The 14217-nt window shown below is 48.4% G+C and overlaps 1 protein-coding gene across 3 annotated transcripts in view; it reads right to left on the bottom strand.

Annotated features, from left to right (window-relative positions):
* Nucleotides 1-14217, bottom strand: part of plekha6 (pleckstrin homology domain containing, family A member 6) — a 326880-nt gene that overhangs the window by 274636 nt on the left and 38027 nt on the right. Inside the window, exon 1 of one of the 3 annotated variants that reach the window (XM_038820382.1) lies at nucleotides 5099-5245. The exons of the other annotated variants lie outside the window; for them this stretch is intronic. The gene's annotated coding sequence lies outside the window, so the exon portion shown is untranslated. Of the gene's footprint in view, nucleotides 1-5098; nucleotides 5246-14217 lie in introns of those variants that run through there. 3 annotated transcript variants of the gene reach the window in all.

Raw genomic sequence — 14217 nt, 5'->3', positions numbered from 1 at the left:
CAGAAACCCCAATACTTTATTTTAATTTTGTAAGACTGTAAGGAAAGGATATCTTGCCCCAGAAAGAAATAGGGAATTGGTATTAAAACAATCTTAAAATCTTTAATATTGCACTGGGAAATAGCTTAAAATTATCCCTTAAACAATATTACTCAATACAGTGAATACAATACCCTTAATTGCTAGCTTTATTCCCACTTAAACAACAAGAAAATATAATATCTCAGCTCTCAATCCACCCTAAATACCAATGGCACAGTGTAATGCCTGCTTTACGGAATTATTCTTTTTGAAAGGGATCTCTTGACACGGCTTTACGGGAAAGATCTAACCCCAGTCCGACCCCGGCAGAAACGCTGGCTGGATGTCTTCAAAAGCTGTTTTCAGCTGGCTTGTTTCAGCTTCCCCTTGTCCTCAGACAAGTCTGCACTGCTTTAAATACAGTTAATCTGTTTTTACTGACTTACAGCGAGAGCAGAACTATTTTACTGCGCACACAGCTTCAGACAAATCAGAACTGAACTGAGAATGCTTTCTCAAGAAACCTGATGCCTTAGCTCCAGCCAGCAATGACATCTTCTCACCAAGCTGAAAACTAATTAACTCCCCAGAGAACCCCCTTAATCAAAACAAAATTGCATTGGTCCAAGCTTTTTACGATGGTGAATTGCATCTCTGATTCCTAAGATATACTTGCCTTTCAAACTAGCATCTCCGTTAAAACATGACTGCAGCACTCAAACACACTAACCCAGGCTTTTAACCCTTATTTAGCCAAATCTTATATTACAAGTATCAGTCGGAGTGACCACTGCACAGTCCTTGTGGAGACCAAGGTCCAGAGCATCACAGATACCAGTCTTCAGGCAATTCAATGTGGTCCCTGAATTAGAAATGAATGATTGAAAGCTCTGGATATTGCAAAGATTATGGACCCTGACGATACGCTGGCAATAGTACTGAAGACTTGCCATGCCCCTAGCCAAGCAGTTCCAGTACAGCTACAACAATGGCACCTACCCAGCAATGTGGAAAATTGTACAGGGATGTCTCTGTACACAGAGAAAACAGGATAAATCCAACTCGGCCAATTGCTGTCCCATCCGCCTCCTCTCGATCATCAATAAAGTTATGGAAGGGATCATCAACAGTGGTAGCAAGTGGCATTTGCTTCGCAATAGTTTGTCACTGACTCAGTATGAGTTCCACCAGGGTCACTCAGTTCATGACCTAATTACAGCCCTGGTTCAAACATGGACAAAAGAGCTGAGGTCCAAAGGTGAGGCGAGAGTGACTGCTCTTTAACATCAAGGACAACTAACAAAACTGGAGTTAATGGGAATCAGGGGAACACTCTCCGCTGGTTGGAGTCACACCTGGCACAAAGGAAGATGGCTGTGGTTGTTGGTAGCAATCATCTCACTTCCAGGAGAAATTTCAGACATGATCTTATTGAATGGAGAAAAAGGCTGGAGGGGCCGAATAGCCTATTTCATGTTCTCACTGCACAATCTGGTTCATACGGTGGTTTGAAGTATTGCCCGCTCTCGAGAATGAATAGGAATTCTCAGTTTGGGTTCCGCAGGGTCACTCTGCTCCTGACCTCATTACAGCCTTGGTTGACAAAAGACCTGAACTCCAGAGGTGAGGTGAGACGAGAGTGATTGCCCTTGACATCAAGGTAGCATTTGACAGAGTATGGCATCAAGGAGCCCAAGCAAAACTGGAGTCAATGAGAATCAAGGGGAAAACCCTCCGCTGGTTGGAGTCATACCCGGCACAAAGGTTGTGGTAGTTGGAGGTCAATCATCTCAGCTCCAGAACATCACTTCAGGAGTTCCTCAGGGTAGTGTCCTAGGCCCAACCATCTTCAGCTGCTTCATCAATGACCTGCCTTCCATCATAAGGTCAGAAGTGGGGATGTTTCCGGATGACTGCACAATGTTCAGCACCATTCGCGAGTCCTCAGATACTGAAGCAGTCCGTGTCCAAATGCAGCAAGACCTGGACAATATCCAGGCTTGGGCTGACAAGTGGCAAGTTACATTCATGCCGCACACAAGTGCCAGACAATGACTACTTCCAAAAATAGAGAATCCAACCATCTTCCCTTGGCATTCAATGGCATTCCCATCACTGAATCCACATCCTGGGGCTTATCACTGATCAGAAACTGAACTAGACCAGCGATATCAATTGAGGAGGTCAGGTGCTAGGAATCCTGTGGTGTGTAACTCACCTCCTGATTCCCCAAAGCCTGTCCACCATCTACATTGCAGAATTCAGGAGTGTGATTGAATGCTCTCCCCTTGTATGGATGAGTGCAGCTCTGACAAAACACAAGAAGCTTGACACCATTCAGAAGAAAGCAGCCTGTTCCATTGGCACCACATTCGCAAACATTCACTCCCTCCACCCCCGACGCACAGTAGCAGCAGTGTGTACCATCTACAAAATTCACTGCAGGAATTCACCAGGTCTCCTTAGGCAGCTCCTTCCAAATCCACAAGCAGTAGCAGCTGGAAGGGCAAGCGCAGCAGACACGTGGGGACTCCACCACCTGACATTCCCCTCCAAGCCACTCACTTGGAAACACATCACTGTTCCAAAACCGTGGAACTCCCTCACAAACAGCACAGTGGGTACACCTACACCGCATGGACTGCGGCGGTTCACGAAAGCAGCTCACCCCCACCTTCTCGAGGACAATTGGGGCTGGGCAATAAACGTTGGCCTAGTCCATCCCTTGAATGAGAAAGGGATTCTGAGTGTAAGATAGATATTGTAGATTACTTTAATTTCTTGACTTTGTAAAGTTTATTTTGTTTGTTTAAAACCTTGGCATATTGTGGTTATATTCTACAAGTGAGTAACTGGGATTTCAAACTTTGTCTACTTTGAAGAAAAAGCTATGGGTCCGGAAATGGATCTTAACACTAGTAATCCTACCCCGAGGCAAAATCATCTCCCCATTTACAAATCGTGGCCATTATTGCCGCAGTGAAGGAATTTTCAAACAAAGTCAAAAGGTGCACCAGTAATTAGAAGGAGATAGGAGTAATGTCTCTCAGAGGACCAGGCTAGTGCTTTAGGGACACCGGTTCAAACATGGCAGCAGATGGAATTTAAAATGAACATTTTTTTTTTGTAAATTTAGTGTGCCCAATTATTGTTTTCCAATTAAGGGGCAATTTAGCATGGCCAATCCACCTAAGCTGCACATCTTTGGGTTGTGGGGGTGAAACCCACGCAGGCACGGGGAAGAACGTGCAAGCTCCACACGGACAGTGACCCAGGGCCGGGATTCGAATCCGGGTCCTCAGGGCCGTAGGCAGCAATGCTAACCACTGCGCCACCGTGCTGCCCCTAAAATGAACATTTTAAATTAGTCTCAGTAATAATGACCATGACAACTATTGTCGATGGTGGGAAAAACCCACTAATGTCCTTTATGGAAGGAAATCTACCGTCCTTGCCTGGTTTGACCTACATGTGGATCCGGGCCCACGGCAATGTGTTTGACCATTAACTGCCCCTGAAATAGCCCACTGGGCCGCTCAGTTCAAGGGCGATTAGGGATGGGTAACAAAGACTGAGCCAGCTAGTGACACCCACATCGCATGAGAAAGAAACAAAGAGAAAACGCAGTAAATATGTTGCCATACCTTCCATCCAAGCAGTAGGGGTGACAGGACACACACACACACACACACAGGGGTACAACACCACCCTCAATCCTATGAGCCAGACAAGGGATTTATTACGAGAACAGAGGATGCTGGCTACATGAGTAAGGAGAGAAAGCAGTCAACATTTAGAGTCCTTTTGCTCTTCACCAGAACTCGAAGGAGGGAAAATGTGTTCGAGCGATGAGATTGCAAAAAAAAAGTAGCAACTTTAAGCACAAAAGACAGACGACCTCGTGTGGGAGGAGGAGGGGGTGGTTTGCATTGAGGCAATACATGTATGGGATGTTTCAAAAAGGGAGAAAGGTTATTATCTAAACCTGCTGAACTCAATGAGGGATTTATTGCCTCCAGCGCTTTCCTATTGAGCTACGGAGCAGCAAATGACAGTGCACACGGCAAGTGCAGGGCTCGTCATGACATTGTATCTCGTCACTTACTCTCTCGGTTAGATTGCGAGGCTGCCACATGGTTCAAGGGATGACGCTTTTGAAATTTTACTGCAGGTAACGTGCTTCCCACAGTCGTTACCCCAGTGAAGTTGTCAAATATAAATTGAAAAGCTAGGGATACGGGCATGGAGATATCAGGCATCAAGATGTAAATGCTTAATGTTCTCATCAGAAATTCCTCTCTCCTCCATCTCAGCAGCTCCTTTAACCCATTTGAAATAAATACCTACGACCAAAACAGTTCAGACAAAAGCATCAAGCTTTCCTATGTTAGAATCGCAACAGATATTCAGCTTGAACAAAATTAAACATCCAAAGAAAAGGCTACTTCTGTTCACAAATTCTGGTCAGGGGGAGTGATGGTGAAAGAGAGACAGGAGAGAGAGAGAGAGAGAGAGAGAGACATGGAGAGAAAGAATAAGAATGAGGGACAGAGACAGACACAAACAGGGATTTAATTCTGCGAAAACCAGCCTGTGAATTATCCATTTTGAGAGCTCATCTCATCACCAAGTGCAATGGAAGTAATCACCTCGGGATTACTGGAGGCAATTAGCTGGGAGTGCACCCCCCCCCCCCCCCCCCCCACCCCCCACCAACCATTGACAACCGAGACTGTAGGACATTTCCACGTTCCAACCTCCCCATTACCACAGTCAATACACTCTCAAATCAGATTAGTATTTTTCAAAGCATAATAATCAGCCTCTTCTGCCTCGTTATAACGAGAACTCAGAAAAGGGCCAATTACTAATTGGTTGCTATGGAAACATGGCAGGAATGCACCTCGCAAGAAAGATGAGGAATTGATTTCCTCGCAGCGAGGGGGGGAAAGAAGGAATGAAAAGACGTCATTATCAATTAGCACAATGGATCAAAATCCACCCAAATAAACAAACAAGGCACGACAGCACGGGGACCCTTTTTTAAAATGCGACTCCGGAGAACACCAAGACTTACCAGGCACCTGCTGGTGGATGGCCGGTGAGGTGGTATCAGGATTGGATTTAAATCCCTGCTGAGTGCGCTTTCTTCTTCCGAGAAAGGGAGACAGCCGCCCACGACCGACTGCCAGCCCCTCCACCCGCAACGGTACAACACTGCACCCCCCACCCCCACCTCCCGTCTCTCCCAGATTCTCTGGGAATGCCGTTCCCACCCAGAGGGTGGGGAGAGAGCTGGAAGGAGCAGGATGCTGCAGAATCAGCATCGCACACAAACACTCCTGAGCATGCTCCGTGTGCAAGGGGATCCCAGGTTATCCACATGATTTACAATTCCCTCACAGTAAACCGGGTTTGGGGGGGGGGAACCTGCCACATGAAAAGCTGCGGTATCAGAACCTTTCCACCGTCAATCTCTCCTATCCATTTACAGGCGGGGAGAGGGGGGTATTTCAGGATGAATTAGCACTCAGGGGCTGGTTTAGCACGCTGAGCTAAATCGCTGGCTTTTAAAGCACACCAAGGCAGGCCATCAGCGCGGGTTCAATTCCCGTACCAGCCTCCCCAAACAGACGCCGGAATGTGGTGACTAGGGGCTTTTCACAGTAACTTCATTTGAAGCCGACTTATGACAATAAGCGATTTTCATTTCATTTCACTTATTTCGCCAAGCAACTAAAGCTGCTTTTCAACCTATTCTGTTGTTTTTTAAAAATGTGTTTTATTACAAACATGCATCAAAACAGGTTACAGCAAATAAACACCCCCGGGAAGCATTTCACTTAATTCTTTAATCAATTCCGTGACCCACTGAGTCACTGTTTAATTGTTGCGGAGCAGGTCAACTTTGAGGGCGGCAGGTTTATGATCATCACTTATGAATCTAAAGAATTGAGGGGAAACTTCTTTAGCCAGCAAGTGGTTAGAATGTGGAACTCGCTACCTGGTGAGGTGGTTTTATTCGAGGCCGCGCAGCTCTACCTTTTGAAGCCCTCACGTCAGTGCGAGCTCCGGAGGTCTGACTCAAGGCCGAAAACAAGTTAAACCGACTTTTCAAAGTACAGAAATAACACACACACACACACACACACACGGGCCGTTTAACAGAATTACGTTTCCGGGGGAAAAAAACACAATCCTGTCACCGAGAGTAAACTGTGCGGCAGAAACGTGGTGTGTTTACTGCTCTCCCCTCCATCTCCAACTCAGTACAATGCACCAGACTTCGTCACAACACAATCAGGGATTTTTTTTTTAAAACGTCTTTACTTATTGATGCGACCATCAATTCACTCAAGATGCGAGAGGAAGTAAACTGTGGCTTTAATAGACTTACAACTGAGCCTGCCTGCGACCAGAAGAACTGAGGGCAGACTCACAAGACCGCAGCACTTTATACTTCTGGTAGTGGGAGCGGCCATGGACGGAGCGCAACGGCTCACAGACGGAGCCCACAGGAGACTGAGTTTCTGCTCTTCAGTAGTAGCGGAGGTAGTCGACACAGCCAGGTAGGCCTTGACACACCGACGCCAGTGTAGAAAGATTTCCTTCGCTTCTGCAGCCTGCGGGTCGAGTTCTAGTCGATCAAGTTTGAGGGCTGATTCCATGGTGGTTTTTTAAAGTCTATTAAATTGATGCAACCATCAATTCACTCAAGACGTGAGAGGAAGTAAACTGTGGCTTTAATAGACTTACAACTGAGCCTGCCTGCGACCAGAAGAACTGAGGGCAGATTCACAAGACCGCAGCACTTTATACGTCCGGTAGTGGGAGGGGCCATGGGAGGAGCCATGGGCGGAGCCATGGGTGGAGCCCCGTACAAGCTCCTCATCTCCCCCTGTGGGCAGAGCCGCGCAACGGCTCACAGACGGAGCCCACAGGGACACAGTGATACACAGTGTGAATTATGCCTTATACATTCACCACACTTGTGTAAGCGGGAAGGGGAAACAAAACGTTTCTCCGATTGTTTTTGTAGTAATCCAGGAGCCACAAAGATGAAGATTTAAGCAGATCTATTCTAAACCCAGAAGTAAGGAGCACATCTGCGGAGCACAACGCAAGGGGTATGAAGTGTGTATGTGCGGCTGCAGCTTGTCAGCCTCCTGAGTGTCAATCACTACCCAGCGAATCCTGCACCGTTTCTCATTGGAATCGATTGTGTTCCACGGGGCTCCAGTGCTAGCCCCTCCGTGGTCGCTGAATCGGTCCAGGTGCAGCTGCAGTTTTACTGTCGTGGAAATCCACTTTGTCTCAGGAATCGAGAATCCAGCCGTGTATGTTTTCAAAAAGCAGTTTGATATAGCAGTGGGAGCAAGGGGAATCAAAGGATTTGGGGGGAAGGCGGGATTAAGCTATTAAGTAGGATGATCAGCCATGATCATAATAAATGGCGGAGCAGACTCAAAGGGCCGAACGGCTGGCTCCTGCTTCTATTTTCTATGTTTCTATGACCCTTTGGAAAAGGGTTACAAATCCTGACGGGTATCCTAGCCAACCCTCGCAGTCGAGAGTGGTGACTCATATTTCTGCTTTGCTCTATCACTGATAACCTGAGCAGTTTGAAGGTAAGGATATTAAATGGTACCTAACAGAACTGTTCAGAATTATCGAAGGGTTTTGCGGAGTTTTTAAAAAACTGAGTTGATAACAAGAGGGAATAAATGTAAAAATTACTGGCCAAGGGAAAATGGGAGAGCTGAGGGGAATTTCAATGTAGGAGATTACCAAGACAGAGAAAGGCCATCCAGGAATTCTGGTGGAAGTAGAATCCATGTTCGCTTTTAAAGCAGAAGTGATTAAGTCTTTGAAAAAGATAAATTACAAAAGAGGGTACAGGGAATACAAATAAACAGATCGTGTTTCAGAGAGTGGCCACAGGAACGATGGGCCAAATGGTCTCTTTGTGCACTGTGTGACTCTGTCTTAGATTAGATCAGCAGGCTACCAGCCTCACTGCCCCGACACACAAACATCCAAATTAGGAACAGGAGGAGGCCACTCCGTCCCTCACTCCTGCTGTCATTCAATGAGATCATGATAGATTTGATTGTGTCCTCAATGCCACGCTCCTGCTTAATCCCGATAGCCTTTGACTCTTCTGTTAGCCTAGAATCTATGTGCCTCTACGTTAAAAATATTCAATGACCCTGCATCTAGCGCTCTCTGGGAAAGAGAGTTCCACAGTCTCACAACCCTCAGCGAAGCAAGTTCTCTTCATCTCTGTCTCAAATGGGAGACCCCTTATTTTAAAACTGTGTTGACTGGTTGTGGTGGCTCCCACAAGGGAAAACATTCTCTCAGCGTCCGCCTTGTCAAGTCCCCTCAGGATCTTTATGTTTCCATAAGATAATCTCTAATTCTTCTAAACTCCAATAGATAAAGTGTCAACCTGTCCAGCCATTACCCATATGACAACTCCTTCATCCCAAAAATCAGTAGCGTGAACATTCTCTGAACCATTCCTATTGCTTTCTTAAATAAGACCAACAAAACTGTACAGAGTGCTCTCAATGTGATAGGCTAGCTCTCCCAAAGAGTAAAACTATAAGTGACATTCCTTGGCTTCTGGTAGGACATTTGATGACCTGACAGTGGTCAGGGTTTGAATATTATCTCACCTTTCCATTCACTCTTTCTCTATAATCTAAAGTTATGCCCTCTGACAGAGGGGGTTGGGGGGGGGGGGGGGGGGGGGGGGGGGGGGCAAATGCAGAAAGACCTGGACAATATCCACACAAAAGCTGCAAAGGCTATGGGTCCTGACAATATTCCGGCAATTGTACTGAAAACGTGCTGCAGAATTGTCCACACCCCTAATCAATACAGCTACAACACTGGCATCTACCCAGCAATGTGGAAAATTGCCTAGGTGGGTCCTGTACACAAAAAGCAGGACAAATCCAACTTGGCCAAATACTACCCCGTCAATATGATCTTGATCACCAGTGATGTGATGGAAGGGGTCATGAACAGTGCCATAAAGCAGTACTTGCTTTGTAATAACCTGCTCCCAGACCCTCAGTTTCGATTCCACCAGAGTCACTCAGCTCCTGACCTCATTCCAGCCTCCATTCACACAAGGACAAAAGAGCTGAGCTCCAGAGGTGAGGTGAGAGTGACTGTCCTTGACATCAAGGCAGCATTTAACCGAGTATGGCATCAAGGAGCCCTAGCTAAACTGGAGTCAATGGGAATCAGGGAGGAACCCTCTGCTGGTTGGAATCATACCTGGCACAAAGGAAGATGTTTGTGGTTTCTGGAGGTCATTCGTCCACAGCCCCAGGACATCATTGCAGAAATTCCTCAGGATAGTGTCTTCAGCCCAACCCTCTTCAGCTGCTTCATCATAAGATCAGGAGTAGGGATGTTCACTTATGATTGCACATGGTTCAGCATCATTCATGACTCTTGCAATACAGAAACAGTCCATGTCCAAATGCAGAAAGACCTGGACAATATCCAGACTTGGGCTCACAGGTGGCAAGTAACATTCACAGCTCACACGAGCCAATGACCATCTCCAACAAGAGAGAATCTAATGATTGCCTCTTGACATTCAATGACATTACCTTCACTGTCGCTGGGTCAAAATCCTGGAGCTCCCTCCCTGACAGCACTGTGGGTGTACCTACACCACAAGGACTACAGCGGTTCAAGAAAGAAGCTCAGCACTGCCTTTGCGCGGGGAATTAGAGATGGGGGAATAAATGCTGGCCTAGCCAGCAACACCCATATTTTGTAAATGGATAGGAAAAAGGTAGCTTTGTATTTCTGGGAGAAAGCGTGAACCGTAACATAAATGACGAGGCAATTATTGGCACCAACAGCTTCATCCCTGCTCCATTCTCACCCGGGGATTCACCAGCTTATCAATGGAATCCCTTTCAGCACCACCTTCTCCTGGGCATAGCAATAATGACACAGGAGGGCCCAAGAGGGTAAGAGGTGACCAGCTAGACATTTAGCAGCTGATCAGAGGTGTTTATAGATTAGAGAGGAAAGCTATTCCCTTTGACGCGCGGATCATCAACAAGAGGTCATAGATTCAAAATCATTGAGAGGACGATGAGAATTGTTTTGACTCAGACATGTTGGAATGTGGAACGCTCGACCGCAAAAGGCAGAGGGTGGTTCCACAAAAAATTTCAAGAGGGGAGATGGACATGTACTTCAGAAGGATAAGGATCTTACAGAGTCACGGGCAAAGTGTGAGGGTGTGGGACTAAACGTGATTGCTCTTTTAAAAAGTGAAAGTACAGGCGCAAAGGGCAAAGTGGCCTCCTTCCGTGCTGTGGATTTTTAGAATGTTATCAGATTCAGGAAATTAGCATTGGTAACACGGAATAAACAGTTGCCTAACACGCTAAATCGAATGACGAATCTGTCAGTCCAACTTTTCAATACAGAGGGCGGCACGGTAGTAGAGTGATTAGCACTGCGGCTTCACAGCGCCAGGGTCCCAGGTTCGATTCTCGCTTGGGTCATTGTCTGTGCGGAGTCTGCACGTTCTCCCCGTGTCTGCGTGGGTTTCCTCCGGGTGCTCCGGTTTCCTCCCACGGTCCAAAGATGAGCAGGTTAGGTGGATTGGCCATGCTAAAATTGCCCTTAGGTTAGATGGGGTTGCAGGGTTACGGGGATAGGGTGGAGGTGTGGGCTTGAGGAGGGTGCTATTTCCAAGACCCGGTGCAGACTTGACGGGCTGAATGCCTCCTACTGCACTGTAAATTCTATGATTCTATGACTATCCATTTAACGATTAATATAACTGATCACATTCCCATGAAGCACCTTGGCGCATTGTATTACATTAAACGCTAATATATACAGTTGTTAATGCTGCTGTTATATATTAATTGCCGGTATATTTTTGTCAGCAGTTGGGTGGCACGGTGGCGTACTGGTTAGCACTGCTGTCTCACGGCGCCGAGGACCCAGATTCGATCCCGGCCCTGGGTCACTGTCCATGTAGAATTTGCAAATTCTCCCCGTGTTTGCGTGGTTTTCGCTCCCATAACCCAAAGATGCGCAGGGTAGGTGGATTGGCCACGTTAAATTGCCCCTTAATTGGAAAAAATTATTTTTTATTAAAAAAAATAGAAAAAGTTAGCAGCCATTAACTGAACAGCAACAGATTCGAGCCAAAGACAGAGCCTGATCCAGGATTTCGAAGCACCTGCTGGTTTCCAAATCCAACCATCAATAAATTAATCCTTCAAGTGACAATGACACCCTCACATCTGCCTTCCAAGCACATCCGCTCAGTGTACAGGGAATGGGCTTTAAACACAGCTCCGTTCATCATCAACCCTTGTGTTTTTCAATAAAACACAGTCTCATTGTCCCCGTTCTTGACTGGGCTCTTCCTGTGCACTCTGGCTTTTTCACCCAGCTCCCCAGCCACATCGCAATGACAGTGTTTCTTTGTGGCCTCTCACGAATGAGATCACAACAAAAATGATGCAGCGAAAGAATCCTATCTCCCTATTTGATCGAAGTCCGCAATTTGGTACAGCAGGACTCAATGACCCAATGCATTCGAATTATTTTAACACATTGGGGACAGAAGTCCGGGTTTCCCTGAGTTTTTTTTTGTGTTAACTCTTGCCCATCCTGTCCCACAAACAGTGCTGTAAAAGGCATGTGTTTTTGCCCTGAAATTGTCCTCGCCTCCCATCTGCTGCCACGCTGCCCCAAAGCCTGGGGAAACCAGCCGCGTGTTGTAAAACCTGCACAGCCAGTTAGATCAGAGGCTGCTAGCTTTGTTCAAATATTACAAATGCAATCCTACCTCCTGGAAATGGTTAGCTGTCCATGCCTCTGGGTCCTACCCAACAGATATACCTTCAATTCACTGAGAGGCAGAGAGAGCGTGTGAACAGTAGGCTTTATTAGTCATGAACTTGCCTAGCCAGAGTCGGTAGTACAGATGAATGCCGCCCACAGGTGGTCGGTCTATATATGGCCCCGGTGAGGGCGGAGCCAGAGGCAGAGCCATACCGGTGTTACAGTACAATACCAGGAAGCAGCTCATATCACCACTTCCAGGTCATAGTTCATAGGTTACAGTATCATACATGCATTATGGTGAATACATTCACCACATTCACCCCCTGTTAAAAAAATCGAGTCCAGCGGGGGTGACGTGGGGTCATTACATATTCAGTCTATCTGGAGGACAGATCGTTCTCTTCGACCTCCTCAGCTCTGGCGTTGCAGCGGGCACAGTAGTCGCAGGTGGTGACTCCAGGGGCGTTGTGTCTGGAGCTTGAGCCTCAGTCCAGTGTTTTGGAGACGGTTGGGGTGTGGGGGTAGGCAGGGGGGTGATGGGTGGCGGCAGTGTCGGCGCGAGGCAATACAGGAGGCCCAGGGGAGCGTACGGGGCGCTGTGGGTGGCGGTGGGCAGTGGGGGGGGGGGGGGGGGATATGGACAGGGGGCGGGGCGCTTGACAGGGGAACCAGCTGGTGCCAGGTCTCATAGGGAGACCGTATCTTGCCGTCTGTCCTGGTGCGCGATGTAGGCGTACTGGGGGTTGGCATGGAGCAGCAGGCCCCTCTCGACCAGAGGGTCGGTTTTATGGCCCCTCATGTGCCTCCGGAGAAGGACTGGTCCCGGAGTGGTCAGCCAAGATGGAAGCAAGACCCCGGAGATGGACTTCCTGGGGAAGATAAACAAACGATCGTGAGGGGTCTTGTTCGTGCCTGTGCAGAGGAGCGATCTGATGGAGTGGAGGGAGTCAGGGAGGACCTCCTGCCAGCGGGGGATCGGGAGACTTCCCAATTGGGAGACTTGACCTGAGGGCCAGAAGGATGGCCTTCCATACCGTCACGTTCTCCCTCTCCACCTGCCCGCTTCCCTGGGGGTTATAGCTCGTAGTCCTGCTCGAGGCGATGCCTTTGCTGAGCAGGTACTGACGTAGCTCATCGCTCATGAACGATGTGCCCCGGTCACTGTGGATGTAGGCAGGGAAACCGAATAGTGTGAAGATGCTGTGCAGTGCCTTTATTACAGTGGCTGAGGTCATGTCGGGGCAGGGGACGGCGAAGGGGAAGTGGGAGTACTCATCGCTGACGGTTAGAAAGTATATATTCCGGTTGGTGGAGGGGAGGGGCCCTTTGAAGTCGATGCTTAAGCGCTCAAAGGGCCCGGAGGCCTTTACCAGGTGGGCCTTGTCTGGCTGGTAGAAGTGCGGTTTGCACTCCGCGCAGACTTGGCAGTCCCTGGTCATGGCCTTGACCTCCTCGGAGAAGAAGGGCAGATTGTGGGCCTTAATGAAGTGGGGTAAGCTGGATGACCCCCGGGTGGCAGAAGTCATTGTGGATAGCCCGAAGTCGGTCATCTTGCACGCTGGCGCAGGTGCCGTGGGACAGGGCATCTGGGGGCTCGTTGAGCTTCCCAGGACGATGCTTGATATCGTAATTGTAGGTGGAGAGTTCGATCCTCCACCTCAAGGTTTTATCATTTTTTATTTTGCCCCGTTGTGCGTTGTCAGACACGAAGGCGACCGATTGATGGTCGGTAACGAGGGTGAACCTCCTACCGGCTAGGTAGTGCCTCCAGTGCCACACGGCTTCCACTATGGCTTGTGCTTCCTTCTCGACCGAGGGGGTGTCGAATTTCGGAAGCGTGGAGGGTCCGAGAGAAGAATGCTACTGGCCTGCCCGCCTGGTTGAGTGTGGCGGCCAGTGCGACGTCTGACGCATCGCTCTCTACCTGAAAGAGGACGGACTCGTCCACCGCGTGCATTGGTGCCTTGGTGATGTCGGCCTTGATGCAGCTGAAGGCCGCGCGGGCCTCATCCGTCAGGGGGAAAGTGGTGGTTTGAATAAGTGGGCGGGCTTTGTCCGCATAGTTGGGGACCCGACTGGGCGTAGTACGAGAACAGCCCCAGGCATCGTTTTAAGGCCTTGAGGCTGTGGGGAGGGGGGAGTTCTGTGAGAGGGTGCATACGGTCGGGGTCGGGCCCTCGGACTCCGTTCTCTACGACATAGCCGAGGATGGCAAGTCGGGTAGTACAGAAGACACACTTTTCTTTGTTGTCTGTAAGGTTGAGGGATTGGAGCCTGGAGGAACCTCTGAAGGTTGGCGTCCTGGTCCTGCTGGTCATGGCCGCAGATCGTCACGTTGTCCAAAGT

Source organism: Scyliorhinus canicula, chromosome 15, assembly GCF_902713615.1.
Source record: "Scyliorhinus canicula chromosome 15, sScyCan1.1, whole genome shotgun sequence".
Classification (NCBI taxonomy): domain Eukaryota; kingdom Metazoa; phylum Chordata; class Chondrichthyes; order Carcharhiniformes; family Scyliorhinidae; genus Scyliorhinus; species Scyliorhinus canicula.
The sequence above is the reverse complement of the archived record's forward strand: the minus strand, read 5'-3'. Positions and strand labels throughout refer to the sequence as shown.